The sequence below is a fragment of the Uloborus diversus genome, chromosome 1 (assembly GCF_026930045.1).
Source record: "Uloborus diversus isolate 005 chromosome 1, Udiv.v.3.1, whole genome shotgun sequence".
NCBI lineage: Eukaryota > Metazoa > Arthropoda > Arachnida > Araneae > Uloboridae > Uloborus > Uloborus diversus.
The window spans coordinates 90,350,834-90,367,222 of NC_072731.1; positions in this window are offsets into that span (position 1 = coordinate 90,350,834).

Here is a 16,389-nt window from a genome sequence, read left to right on the forward strand (position 1 = left end):
CAGCTAAATTATTATAATCACAAAGCTCCTCCGGCGTGGACGCACAACTAATAAAAGCACCTCGAGTGAAAGTATTTTACGTAAAGGTTAAAGTAGCTTAGATAAAGTTTTAGAATTCTACGTGACAATGTCAAAATGCACTAAATAAGCCTTTGGTTATAGTTAATTAAATGTTATTTTTCCTTCGTTCGCTCTTAAAGTAATATTCCCATATTAACAACGCGCCTGCCAAGTTATGAAGATATCCCGACAGCTTTGAACTCGCTCTGGAATTAAATTTCGAATCGCGGTTGAAGGGCATAGAAAAGATAAAATTAATGTTTTCATTTAGTTATTGGAGCTAAATGAAGTTTTCCACAAGTGTCAGAATTCATTGGAAAAGTTATAGTCACATATTTTTTCTGTGAAAGTTTTTGCTAGAAGATAACATGATGGAACAACGGTTAATTAAATGGAGGTGATTTTATTCATTGATATTGCAGTCATGCTTGTTAGAACTTGAATATATATTGAAATGAATCTTTTCAGTTTCGTTATTTAACTTAAAAAAATGTCAATTGGTTCAGATCAATATAGGATAAGGTCATCAATAACAGACAGGGGTCCTGTAACATAGTCATAAGTTTAGATTTAAACAATAAGCCTTTTAAGTGGGCAAAACTAACATTGCTGTGGCCCATGAGTGTACAGTGCAGTCATCTAGTGTAATCAGAGTTAATGTCATAAGTCAAATGGTATTTACAAGGCAGTGGTGATAGGTTATGAGCAGTCACCACGAGGTCAGCTGGTCTTTCATGTTCATTTGAATTTAATAAGGTTTCACACCTAAAAGTAAAGAACTTTTGCAAATTTTGCCTATTACTAATACTTTCCCGATCCTGTCTGATGCTGGGTATCATCAGATTTTTTGGTGTCTGCTACTGGGGGGTCGGACCTTTTTTTCAAAATTAAGCAAATAACAATAGAATTAACTAATTTCGGGGATCCAGAAGCAGCGGAAGGTTAGACGATATGTTGTTTCATTGTTGCATGAAAGAAAAATAGTTTAAAACCTCTAAATTTATTAAGAGGCTCAGAAAAATTAGTTACCCTGAGAGCGATTTTTTAAGCATGTCTGTGACTGGTGCCGTTACCCTAGTTGCTAATGACAAAAATAAAAAAATCTTTTGGTAATTGATTACAATTTTCTGCCATCTAATATAAAATGTATTTCGAAACATTTTCCCCAAGCTTTTTTAAATAGATTTATGGGGGGGGGGGCTTTCGTTGCTATGTGGTAGAAGCCTGCCTCGTATACTGGAGGCCGTGGGTTCGATTCCTACAGGAGCAATGAGTACTACTTCCTCCGAAGCCCAACCTCTCGAGGTAATAGCACCCAATATTGCCGTAAAGTTTATTAACCATTAAGATGTCAACAATAACAACAGCAGGTAAGTGACGGCTACTTAAATCGTACCATTTTTTTACAGCAGTGTATTATTTAGTTGAAAGTGTCACGCATAAAAAATGTTAACTTGCATCAACACCCTAGTAATGCTAAATGCCTATCCCATTTGCCTCAAAAAGTGAACTTCCGGTCAACCTCCGTGTTGACTTCCGGTACGGAGGACAGCGCTATCTTGCGGTAATCCAACGATGATGTTGTTATGGCGATGGATTCAAGAATTCGTCTCCTGGACATCCATATGTGGTTACAACATGGGTTACAAATCTTAAAACAACACTACCAAGCGACCATCCAACAAAGGTGCTGCTATGGTGATGGATCCAAACAATTCAAATCAAATTGTGTGAATTAGTTAATTTCTGAGTTTAAGTTTAGAAATTAATCAATTGTTAAATTCTGAACTATTAAGTTCTAATACCTTCGATAGATGGCAGTGACCTCCGAACCAAACTTGATTGGTACGTAAAAAATTAAAATGTTCTAAAGCTTGAAGCAAATATTTGACTCCTCCAGTGATTTAGCGTTAGACCTCCAGAAGCGGATGACACTAATTATTCTGTCTTTGTTCATGCCAAATTCCGTCTACATCAAAAAACGAATAATAGCCTTAAAAATCTGGAATTGCTTGGGGGAACGGAGGAAAATATTTAATACAGAATTTTAGAAAATTTATTGGGAAAGTTACACAATCTAATTTTTTTTTAATCAAAGGAGTGAAATTCCCAAGGAATGTTTTGTGAATGAACCCTGAACAGTTAATCTCGGGATATATTTTCAATTACAGAACAATGTGCACATAGAATTTGGATTTGCTCATCATTAGTCTAACTACTGGTCTAACTACTGATGAGATGGAAAGGCAAACATCCGGTTGACAGGCGAAAATGGACGCATCTATTCGTTTGCAGGGATGCCAGCCTTTGCAGATGTATGTTAGCCTCTAAATTAAGCAGAGTCACATTCAAACAAACGAGTCACGAGTATCAAAATTTTCCTTTTCCACCTCTTTCAGATAGACTGGCCGTTTGCAAATTTTGTAGCAACCGGTAGCAGAGAGTAGATCCAGTCTTCTCAACCTGTGATATGCGTTTTACACGTACACTGAATTTAATTGAAAGACAAGTGAGTTATATCATGTGATCCTATTGTTAGGAACCGATTAAAAATCAACTTGGGATCGATGTTCCAAGTACTCAATCTAAAACAAATAATTTTACCACAATTTAAACACAACCACTTATTACAAATAACTGAAATATTTCAGGTAAAAGGCTATTAAAACAACAAATAACAAAGTGAGCTTGCAAAACTGTCGGTGCACTTTATAAAATTGAAAACATACACTCAACTGTTGCCAAATACCAAAACAAAGTTCAAACACAAATTTTAATTCTTTGCATGATTACTAATACAATATTTACAACTCAGTTTCTACATCCTCCCACCTTGAGTTTAGAGACTTCACAACTTAACAAATTACAGTCTCGCTACTAATAATGACTTTCTAGTATTTTGGCATTTATTCCGAACTTCAAAATCCATCCAATTAAGCGAACAATTGTTTCGTACTGAAAAAAGTAACTGTAGTACTATTTAGCATCTACATTTCCGATCTCAGCAGTCAAACAGATACTTGAAGATGAGGCAACAGTTTTCTCCCTTTCGTTGAGAATTTAAATTGAGATATTTAAATCCGTGTGCGTTTCTCATATAGCAGAAAACTCCCACAAAAAAACTATACGAGATGGACCATTTTAGTTTTTCTATATAATTTAAGGAAAACTGCGTGATGAATAATTTTAGTTTTGAAATAGGAATCAAGCAAACTGTACGTGATGGACCACTTTAGTTTGATATAGGAATTAAGTAAAAACTGTGCGTAATGGACCATTTTAGTTTTAATGTAGGCATTAAGCACGTTTTGTTTATACAGGGCAACATAGTTTCATCAAAAGACACGTAAAAGATTCAAACTCGTTATACCTTGTATTATTCTTTGGGTAATATTTACTTATTGTTAGAGTCTAGTTATATTTTGAGACATCCTATATTACACACATATGCATAAAAAATTATTTTAACTAAATGTATATGGGCAATGCCACGGGTAACTGACTGATGTTCACAGCGGAAAACAATTAGTGTTTTGAGACATAAACCATAAAATATTAATTTTAAAAATATATTTTCCCCTCTCTTTGTACTTTTTAAGCTGAATTACATGGTATGATTGAATTTCCAAAATACATTTTGGGTGATTTTAGAAAAATTGTTAAAAACATGGTAACTGACTGACTTGAATGCAACCTGTGTGAAAAGTAATACTGATTCAATGTGAGATTTTTCTAAAAGTAAAAGGAATTTTTATTGAATTCAGATCAGGATCAAAGAACAATGAATAAACTTTCGGCCTGTGGTATTTGAGTTGGAAAATATTGCTACAATAAAGAATTACAGTAATTAGAACGGCTTGGTAACTGACTGACATCCCGGTAAATAACTGACATTTCTGAAATTTTCTAAATATACTAATGCAAATGTTCAATATTAAGCAGCAAAACTCATAAACAAGTTTACGTAAAAGCTAAGCAATGAAAATACATTTGTTAAATTTAATACAGTGAACGCCGGTTAATTGAATTAGTAGTTAATTGAACCAACCGCTTAAAGCAATCAAATTGTCAAAAGCAGAACAAAGTCCAGCTTTATTGAATTAGCTGCTTTATTGAATTAGCCGCTTTATTGAATTAGCCGCTTTATTGAACCAGCCGCTTTATGGAATAAAAACTGTTTAGAACAAACGTGATTCATGTAAGCGGCGGCCACTGTATTGCTAAAATAAATATTTGCATTATTTACGACAAGTTGGTAACTGACTGATATTACAAACATGTAACACAAAATATCTATTTAAAATATTTTCTCCCAGTTTATTGATTTTTTTCAAGTTGAAATTAATGGTGTAGTTGAATTTTTAAAACATTTTAGTTCATTTCTAAATTTCCTATCTATTCTAATTATAAAAAAATCAGAACTATGCAGTAAAACAAGTAAGTGCACAAAAAAGTAGAGCTTTCTTTACCATTAGGGCTAGACCAGTGGTTCCTCAGCATATGAGGACCCCCAAAATAATTAAGCCATATAGAAAATTACTACTAAATGTATTTTCCATATGCTAATTATGATGCTTAAAAGCAAGGGCAATACAAAACGTATATAAAGATTAATTCTTAGCATCAAAATAACAATTTTGTGCTGCCTATTATTCTTTTTAAGTATTCTACACCCTCAGTGTACCCTAGCTGAAATATATAAAATAACAGAAACTGTAGAGATGCTTGCAACTCTGCAGCACTTCCTTCGAAATTTTGTTTTTGGTAGCATCTATAAATGTGTTTGACCGAATGTCGAACAGCCTTAAAATTTATAAATAAACCTCTACGCAAAAGAAAAGCAGTTAAAGGAAGATTTTATATTTTTGTACCGATAACCTCTTTTCCCTCATAGTTTTTTTTTAAATTGTTAGAGGATTTGAAAATCTCTTTTTTCCTTCGGTATTTTAAAATGGATCACATCCTTGTAAAATTATTGAGCTCTAAAAAGTAAACTATTTCTATTTCCTCTGCATCATTTTAGCCGCTCATATGATTGAACAAGTCTTTTGTTCAAGGATTTCACCTTGCCCCTAGGCTAAATTCGCCTTTCCCCTATTATCATCTATCACTCTTACTGCAAAATATTGTACATCACAAGAAACTCCATAGAAATGTTCTTTACTAGCAGTCGTCACTTCCCGTATTTCTGAATTTCTCCCCCCCCCCCCTCGTAAAAGTTGTGATATTGTAAATTTGTTTTTTGGCTGTACTGACTGTAAAATGCTTTCTTCTTCTGTTTTGAATTGATGTATTTTTCGAATATTAGGCAATTATTTTCAAAATTTAGGCCCAAGCATTACTAATCATTACTTACTAAGAATTAAAAAAAAGTATGCAAGAATGAATAATGATCAAAATCAATTAAATATGTTACCATTCTTAAAAATTAAAAAAGTTGGGTTGTTTGATATCACTAAAAAGGCTAAAAATAAAATAATACTGTTTTCAGGAATATTAAAATCAATACATTGCAGCCATTTTAAAGGTAAACAGAATGTCAGTCAGTTACCGTTTCAAGTGTGTCAGTCAGTTTCCGAGGAATTTTCGGTGTTCCGGTTGTAAACGTTCAGTTCTACTTATTCAGCATTTAAATACTCCTGATATAGGCAGAGAATATGAATTTTGGAATATTTCAATCAATAATTTTCATGCTGAGGGGAAAAAGTTTTTTTTTTATGGCAACTGACTGACATTCATAAACTGATTTTAAGATTGTTTCTGCATGAAACACTACTAAGATATTTTTTGGTATAAACATCCAGTATAAAACTATATTATGAGTATAAAAAATACACTAACACTTTTTCCTTTTAGTTAGAATTTGTTTAGGAAAAAGGTTGATTACTTCAAACCAAATTTTCCCCAAAAATTCCGGAAAGGACATAGACATCTATGACGGCTTATTTTCAAAATTAAAAATTATAGAATAAAATTTTACTTGACGTACTTTAAAAATATATATTTCAAGCTTTTAAATGATATAAAAACATAGTTTTGCTTATAATGAAATTTTGGTGCTCGGGTTGACATTTTCGTGGAATTGCACTTATATTTTTCAGATTAAGAGTTATTTCCATCTCCGTAACGTTAAAGCAATTTTTCCAACTCAAACGTTTAAAATAGTCTTAAAAACATCAAGGATTTGAACAAGACTCCAAGCAACTACTTTTAAATTTCCCTTTCATTGGTAATTAGCTTACTTCAGAAAATAACAAAAACTCTCATTATATTATATAAAACTTGCTCTGACAACAGAAGAGACGAACAAGAAGAAATAGATTAAGAAATTAAATTTACTTTTGTAAGAGATTTTCCGTTTTTTGTCGGGTGGTTTGAGATTGGTATTTTACGTCCAAAGAAAGGAGGCGAATAAATAATTCATGAAGTTTTCCTGCTTTGTTTTACGTTTACATGCTTTAAGAAAGTTTCTCTTCATTTTATCGTCTCGTATCAAATTATTTTATTTTTCTTTAGAAAAAGTTCCTCCCTCCAATGGAATAGAGAAGAATTGACTTTGCGGTATTACTGTGAGGGAAGTATTGTTGAAGGAAATGGAAATTCTTAATGCTTAGCAAATGAACATTACTTCAATCTTGTTAATTTAACTGTAGGTGGTCAGTAATTGTCTCTATGGGGAAATCTCGAAATATTTCCCTTTTCTCGATTTCCGGAAATAAATGAGAATTTTCAAGGCATTTGAAATAGGCAGCATTTCCTGAATCCTTTACAAAGTTATGTCAGCGTTTTAAGTGTAACAAATAATTGTATGAAGCACTGATTTCAAATATAAGACATCATTAAAGACAGTCCTTCATTTTTGATGAAAAGGGTTTGGAACAGACGAAATATTACATAAGGTCCATATATTTCCTACCTGAATGGCTTTTGAAAAATAAAAACAAATATTTGAAAAGTACTCTATGTTTAAGATAAAATATGTATCTGATGTGGATGCAACACTACTTTCTGTATATAACCCTAATTAATCAACCGATGTGTCTTAAAAACTTAAAAGAAGGAGTTCGCTTATTCATGTGCGAACATTGTAAGTAATGCTGCTTAAAAGCGTTATTTCTTAAAAAAGGTTTTCCACACTTATTGAAACATGGCAAATATAGAGAATGGCACTTTCAAATATAAAGAAATATTGTTTTTGTTAGCGTCTGAGATCAGAAATTGCATTAACAGAAACTAAATAAAATGTTCAAGAGCAGCAAAAATACATTTTATAGTGCGTCAGAGTGAGCCGTAAACATTAAAAATACTTATGTCTCTAATTAGTTGATAACCGATGCTGAAAATACCGTTTTACAGAGATTCATATAACAGATTCTAACAATTTTAAGGTTGGTTTTACGAGAATCTCGCTAAATATCGATAGTATTGCCAAACAGTCGATGGATACGGTATTTCATTATCATCGTCACATTCTTGTCCAACTTTGCTATGTATCACCAGGTTGGTAAGGAAAAACTAGTGACCAAAAGTTTGGAAAATATAATCGTCAAGTGGTCACTAACTTACGTCATTATTTAAGTTTCCATTAAAACGAACGTCGATTAGCAACCAAAAGCGTGTGAATACCTTTTTTGGAACTTCGAAATGCAGTTAGAAGGAATGTTGCTTAGCTGGATCCTTTGAGGCCCGACGTACGAAATTTCAACTTCTACGGCGTGCAGGTTTTGAGTTACGTGTTATATACAAAGGCATATACTGTACATTCAGGGCGATGCCGGAACGTCGTTCCGTTTCAGCTTTTCTGTAAAAATGAATTTCCCTATCTCTCAAAATTGGATACGATGCATAATTTATATATTTCTCATCAGCCTTCCGGGACTAAGACAGGCAGGGAAAATAAACGAGTTTGCCCCTGCTTCAGATAGTTCTTGAACTTAATATTATATTTTCAGATATATGGCGATGTTTTTATATTTCTGACCGCTGTTACTTTTATCTGTCCTATTTCGTTTCTAGAATTAAAAAATATTTTCAGACGCCGAAGCATGTTTTTGATTTTTAAATTTCATTTTCAGGCATTCTTTTTTTTCTTCTGTCGGAGGACGAAGGATTTTTTTTCCAAAGACACAGATTGATGCAGCCTTTGGTCGAAAATGTCATCTGATGCTTTCTGCATTACGCACTGTCATATTTTCCACCTAAAAAACTTTTGTTCTTAAAAGTAACTTTTAAATCAAAAACAAATACACTGAAACAAATTAACCGACAATATCGTCTATACTGTAAGCTTCAATTTGAAAAATAAATTACTTTCTAATAAATTACCTACCTTTTACTACGTTTATTAGCTACAGATTCTGGTATTAATAATTTCCATCTCATGATGCTTCAAAAAATGAAGGGAAAAACCAAACTGTCGAAGTTCTAAAAATATTTAACCAAAGCTTCTTTTCCCTCCATTCTTTTATTTATTCCAGGGATCAAAGGAAGATATTGCATTATAAGAAAAATAAATCTATTACAGAGAAAACGCATTATTCTTTCTACTCTCAAAGGAAAGCGCTCATCAGTTATGCGGATTATGCATAAAGCAAATCATGTAGATAACGGAACGTACGTTTATTCAACTTTGCAGGAAAAATTCCTCCTTTAATCTTTTCTATTTTCATATAGTTCTTTTATGCTATGTTTATGGGACTATTAACCAGAAGAAAACTATTTTCTGCGATATTTTTTTCAGGCAGATTTGCGGATTTATTTGGTATGAACTTTATTAATTTGTTGAAAACCAGTTGCAGGTGAAAATTAGAAAAAAAAGTTTCTTTATCTGTTAATTTTTGGTTTTTTGCTGAGGTCAGTCATTTTTTGATTTTTTTTCGACGGGGGGGGGGGGGGGGTAACTTTCAGGTAGTCAGAGTTTTGACAAAAATATTCTGAAATATTAATTTTCGTAAAGGTATCTCTGAACACATATATGATACATACATAGTAATTATCTAAATATAACTACATACACAACTCCGTAGCAGCCACTGGCCGCCATTGAACGCGCGAACCTTGAATTGAGCGGGCACCTGGACGGGCAAAAGCTTAGCCTACTCGAGGCCTTCGAGATAGGAAGGCCATCCAACTAGCAAATGACGTCATCGTTTGTCGATCCACAATGATATTGGGAAGTGAGCACTTCGATTAATATTTCGGTTAAATAAACCTATTTGGTTTATTTATTATTGACTTCTGTTATTTTAGTAGCATTACAAGTTCTACTTTTTCATTCGAAAACATAAAAAGGAACCGATAATCATACATTAAAAAATACACTGAGCTTAATTCATAGTATTTGACATAAAAACATTTGTAAGTATTACAAAGTATTCAAATAACTAAACACGATTTTATTTTACAATCATGTTAAAACAAAGTGATAAATAAACACAGTTTTATTTTTCATTGGAAATTGTTTTTTAACTAATCGCATTTTAACTACTCGTATATTGTATTGAAACATTAAGTCTTAAGAAGTATTCAAATAAATAAATGAACTTTCATTTTACAATTACATCAAAACAAAAAATAATATTACTATTGTATTTGAATAAGAATTAAATGAAATTTTAAAAAATAGGTAAACATTTTTACTTAAGAAAACGGGAAACATGACTGCAATATGTTTCAAAGACATAACATCAAATTAAAGTACATAATACCATATTATTAATGTTAACTTAGCTGAGCAAATTTATGCTTTTCAAAAGACGTGAATGCTTGGGTGCCATCCCCCAAAGTAGACGGTGCCCTACCCCCTTCAATTATGAAAACTTAAAAAAAAAAAAAAAAAAAAACCCAAAACATCTCCATCTCCCTTAAAATTTCAAGGGCACAGTTATTTATAACTATAGCCGTTGAAAAGCTATCATTACTATGAGACTATGATTCCGACCCCCCCCCCCCCTTCGTTGGGCACTCTCGAAAAATTACACAGGAATTCAACTTGAAAAACGTTAATTAAAAAATGTATAATACAACATCATGAATACTGTATGTTGTACATCCAAAAAATGTATTCAATATCTAAACAGCCTTTTTTTTTGGAATTCGGCTACTTTTCCATTTTCAGCTTTTTCTGCTGCTAATGATTCTAGTGTGTGTGTGTGTGGGGGGGGGCTTTAATAGTTCATCATTTTAGGCTTTTGAAAAATTATTTTAAAAAGCATTAATTGATGACAAAGTAACCTTTTTCAAAAAACTTCTCATAGAATGACCATTTTAGCAACTTTCTTTAATACTTAAAACCTCATATATGTTAAATTTAGATCAACATTTTGCCGAGTATGCTCTTTTAGGAAATCAATGTGACAGTTTTGTGACAGGGGGAAGGGAGGGGATAACAAGAAGTGTGACATCACGCGTTGTTTATAACAATATGCTCATGTTGAACAGCGTTACATGTAACAAGGAGCAGGGGGGGGGGGAATTTGTTCAAAAGTTTGCATAATACTTTATAGACAGCCCCTTAATTCAATTTATGTTACAGTTTCAGAGTTCCCGAAAGCTTATTAATAGAAAACCCAAGGGGTTCAAAAAATATGTAGTTCAAGATATTTTGCCCTTTTTAAGCATAAACAAACAAGCACAGAGCATTTGGCAAAAACACGTTGTGTATCCACTGCTCAAAACTAATCTTTCGCAAGCCCAGAAATTATGAATACCGTTAACTTAACCACAATGTGTGCATAAATATTATAAAACTTAAAGACAACAGTGAAAAAAACCCCGTATATATTTTTTTAATTTACGCACAGAACCAGCTTGTTTGAATAACATTGCAGGGGCGTAGTTGGGGGGAAATGTTTGAGTATCGGACCCACGACCTCCGGCGTTCAAATCTAATCTTCTATCTCAGAACTACGGAAGCCCATCAAGGAATGTTTTTTGATCAAAATAACACATGCTAGCGTATGAAACAATTTAATCGAAACGGAAAATATAAGATTAGTTCAGTTAAAACCCTGTTTCAATAAACTTGCTTACATATTAACTGAATATCAACACCAAGTTACGTTGCTTCTGATAGCAACAAGTATATCTGCAGAAAATTTTGACATATGTATATTGTCAGCTTGGAAAATCCATTTCGAATAAATGCGTGTACAAAGTTGAAAAAATAAAGAAATAAAAAGTTGCAAGTTAACCGTTTCAAATATTAAAGCAATATACTAAAATTACAAATTACAGACAAAGATATCAGAAAGGAAACTGACAATTGTTCGTGTAATGGAGGAAAACTTAAGTAATCTTAACTGCATAAAATGTAAATTTGTTTATCTGAGAAAAGTACTTACCACCGAACTTTAAAATTTATTCCATGAGACGCCCAGCTTTTTTCTTCACATGCAGGTTATTCGGAAGCGGAAATCGCTGACTCAAATTCACTCAGCAGACACTTATATTATATATATATTTTTTAATTGCCTCTAAATTCCGGTACGTGGAAAGGATGAGATAAATCCAACAGTATTGTATTCAAAAATGTGCAGCCGAAGTTAATATTTCCTATTTCATCTATTTCAACCAGACCAAGAAGCACTATTGTTTAACTGGTAGACTGCACTGCTTTCAAAGTTTCGCGCCAAGTTCAAAGATCGACTACTGGTGGCGTAACGAAGCGGGGGGGGAGGGGAGTTGTCTGGCCTGTTATCACGTGGGTCTCGGCAATCTTTGTTTTTTTATTCTCCATTTCATTTGTAGAATAGTTAGAACGAAAAAAAAGTATACATAAACTTTGCGCATTACTATGGAAAAAATAATAGCATAATTCTAAGTAGAAATTGAACAAAAAAAAAAAATATATATATTCATCAAGTTTGCAAATGGGTCAAGTCCCTTCAGCTAGGGAGACACGATCCAACACCTAGGGACAGTGGCGTATTGGTTGAAAAAATTGGCCCTGGCATTAGAAGGTGTAGCGGCCCCATAGCTCTTATAGATATTAAATTTTACCTAACGATTGGGATATCACTTAAATATGAGGAAATGATGATTAACAACTAGATACGTTTTATTTAAACAAAATTTAACAGATAGGAACACTTCTGCGCTTTAATGCTGAACAAATTGATACAGTATAAGCTAAAGGGGGCTAGCTACACTGTTAAAACTACAGGATGTATTCGGCACCTTTTAAGGGAGAAACGCTTATTCACCAGCGGCACCGAATACGGAGCCAAAATGGCACCTCTAAATAGGATGAAAAACAGACAGCCGGAGTGAAAAAAAGGAACCTTCGGAGAGAGAAATGGCACCCTTACTATAGATCCTCCTCTCCCCTCCCCCGTATTGTATGCGTTTTTGAATACAGTTACATACATTTTTTTTTTTTTTTTAAGTTTTGTTTTGATTTATGATATTCTACGTTTTGGAAATTTTTCATCTTGAACTCGGTACTGGAAATGATTAAAACATGTAATTACAGCATTTGATCATGTTTCAAAGTTTTCAACATAGTTAAGAAGTGCTCATTGCTTTAATTCAGCTGATCGTGCTCTAACTCTACCCCTTTACTTGGTATCAAAGATCTGTCACAAATACGTTATAGTTTAAAGAAGAGTAAATATTTAAATAATGTGAGAAATTATATATTTACTAAAACATGACCCATTCCAAAAATGAAGCATAGCTGTACTTATGAATTATTTACATGAAGAGTCAAAAATATTCTGAGATATTACAGTTACGGAAAAACAAAATCGTTTCATAAACATAAATCAAGAGTAATAATAAAATGCTCATGAAGTTTTTCGACAATTAAAAAACTAAAAGAAATTTCTAACGCTATCGAGACATTAACTGCTAACAGGAAATGATTCTAACACTTGAATGAAAAAAAAAGAGCTAGACTGGGAGTGATTTTTTTTTACTAGCTTTCTGTTATAATCTACGAAGCACAAGAATCGTTTCTATTAAGGTTCTCACTAGTTGATTACTGATAATCTTATTGCCGGTGTTTTTTTTTTTTTTTTGGTGATTAATAAAAGCTGCATATCGAGTACTCAAGAAAATAATGAGAGATATTTTTAGTAGCGTTTTGAATGATGGAAATTTCACGATAGTAACGGTAAACTGAAACTAAACAACTGTAACTGAAAAGCAATAAATGCACTTTTAAACACTTTTAACTATGTTTGAAAGCGCTAAAAGCTACAAAGTGATCAAAAGCTGTACTTACTTGTAATTTCGGATAATTAATTCTAGAAAAGTTGTGTTTTAATCCAATAGTGTACTTCATTCAATGTGAAAGACAAACGCAATCATCATTTGTCCGCCATGTTGAAGTAGTTGAATGTATGTCTGAGGCAAAAGCGCATGCGCAGCTAGTCTTTCTGCGATTGCATTCTGTTTCGGCTCCTCTGCTCTATTTCCTGGCCTGCATTGCACTTTCAGGCACCATGCTTTCACCTTAGAGGGAATATATTCACTCGTCTGGAACCCCTGGTTACAACGGTGTAGGGGAAAACTGTGATTGTAATTGTCCATTTAAGTATTTTTATAATGCCTGGAACTTGATTGAATATTTCCGTAATGATAACACTGTTTGGCTAGTATGTTCTTTTCTGTAGTCATAACAAGTAACTTAATTGCCCTGTTTTATGAAACTGATATAGCGATGTTCATGCGTGAAAGACTAGGGCCGTCTTAGAACGTGATGGGTCCCTCGACACAAACATACAATACTGGGTCCCGTCATAAACATTCCCTTTTTATACTGCCATACCCTGACGGCCCCCAGACTCGATGCGAGGTCAAAAACCTGGTGAGAGGGGCCGGGTTTGAGTTTGGCAGCCCCTTAATTTTTTTCAAACGCATGTATGAATAGAAGGAGAGAGAGAGTGGACTTAGCTTTATGGCTTATGAGAGTCATTAAAATATTGGCAATATAAACTTAATGGAAAGATTAACATTGAGTTTGAAATAGGGAGTCTGGGAGGCATCTCCCCCGGGAAATTTTCGAAATTGTAGTCTTTAAAACTCAATTTAAGACAATATTGTTAGGGGAGCGTAGGTTCAGGGTTTCTCCTGCTGCAATTTTTTGGAAGTGGAAATCCAAAAACAGAGTTTTAAATTATATTTGAGTATATGGTATGAAGAACGGTTCCGTGGGCTCTCCTCTGAAATTAAATATATATATATATATATATATATATATATATATATATATATATATATATATATATATATATATATATATATAAGCTCTGAAAACGCCGTTTAAGAAGATCTTTGGTGATTTTAAGTCGAGATAGATTCCGAGGCTATCTACCAGAAAATTTTCAAATTGAAGTCTGGAAAGCCTTTTTTGTTAAAGACTAGGGCAGCGGTGGTTACTTGAAAGTTAAGTTCCAAAAACAAAGTTTTTGCTGAAGTTTTCAAGAGGCTCACCCCAGAAATTTTTTGAAATTGAAGCACTAAAAACGAGATTTAAAACGTTCTTCATTGATGATGCCGAAAAAAAGGAGGGGGGGGGCAGTTTCCCAGAAAATTTTTGATGTTAATTTAAAAACACAGTTTTAGACCATCTTTGGGAATGTTAAAAAAATGGGAGTTGTTATAGTACTTTCCTCCAGCAATTTTTCGAAACTGGAATTCCATGTTATGTCGGGAGTGGATTCGGGTGTTCTTTTATAAAGTTATTCAAAATTGAAGCCCAAAAATTTAAATTTTACACGATCTTCGATGATATTAGGAGGGAGGGGGAGAGATTTTGGGGAACACCACGGAATTCTTTCGACATTGGTTTTTATCAACTTATTTTCTTTTTAAACTGAGGGTCCCGAAGCCGTGAGTTTGTACAGCGTACAGAATACTTTGTTTCGTCAAAAAATGTTTGAAACTCGTATTTCGGCGGTCTTTGGCCTTTGATTTGATACGTTTAATCATGTAGAGTCTTTCATGCTCCTCAATGGTATTTTAAGATTGCATTCTTTTAAATAATTTTACAGAAAAAATATTTTGTCACTTTAATTCTCATTGTTATAAACAGGGTCGCAGAGAGCGAAAGCGGATCCGGGAAAAAAATCACATAGGTCAATTTTTCCACAGCCCCCCTTCTACACCTTTTACCTTTAGGATATTTTACCCTCTGCGCGAGTTCAATTCCGAGCCGGGCCCTTATTCTCCAATTAAGCTGACATGACCTCACGTCGGCCCTTGTTTTAAGTTGCATTTTATAGCAATTGTGAATTGTCATTTATAAATAAAAGTGTCAAAGAGATCAAAAGTATTTTAACTTTTTACGGCCGCGAAAGATTTCCCTGTTTTTCTTCTAAATTTATTCATTTATTTTTTATTATACTACTAAAAATATATTGGCAACCCCAGGGCCCGATAATTAAAAGTGAGGTCCTAGGCCCATATTAATGTGGAGGCCCCCTGAAGACTAAAAGCACGAATGCACTTTTGGAGGCCCTTTCTCTAATCACACAACTATGTATAAATCACTTATGTACATTTATGAATCCCCTTTGGGCCCCCTCATAATCGTGACCAAGTAAATTCGTTACTGGCAGAATGATTAAAGATTCCCCTTTAAAGAAGTTTTTTTTCCAATTAATAAGTCATAATTTTTTATTTAAAAAAAAATACATGCATTTTTCATATTGTTGCAATGCTATGCAAAAATGTGGAGCCCCTTAGGAACATGGGGCCCTAGGCCTAGGCCTAGTCAGCTTGTGTGGTAATCAGACCCTGAGCAGCCCATTTCAGAAATCCCCCCCCCCTCTTGGTAACGGCCCTGCCTCCCTCCACCCGCAAGCTTTAGCGAGCTCAGGCTGTGTTTTGCGAATTTGCGTTATTCTAAACACATGAGCACAAAATTTACATTTTGCTGTTAGTAGACAGGCCCGAAAGACTTTGTAGTTAGTTGATCGGCCCGAAGCATGACCGGCCCACCGGGCAAATGCCCGGTTGCTCGCCGGCTGTATCCGCACTCAGAGATGAGCAGATTCGTATTCGTAAATCCGAATCCGAATTTGATTCACAGCACCTTAACGTGTCAATCCGAAAACGAATACATTCGTATTCACAAATGTGAATTCAAATAGGTTCACATTAGCAAGTGTAAATCCGAATACTAAATTCGGATTCATACCTATGAATCCGAATCCGAATCTATTCGGAGTCAGATTTATGAATCCAAATCATTTCTGATTCACATCTATGAATACGAATCCATTTGGATTCACACTTGGATTCACTGAAAAATTCAATTTAAAAGGCCAATATAGTGAAACCTGTGTAAGTTGACCACTCGCGGTGCAGTACTTTGGCGGTCAA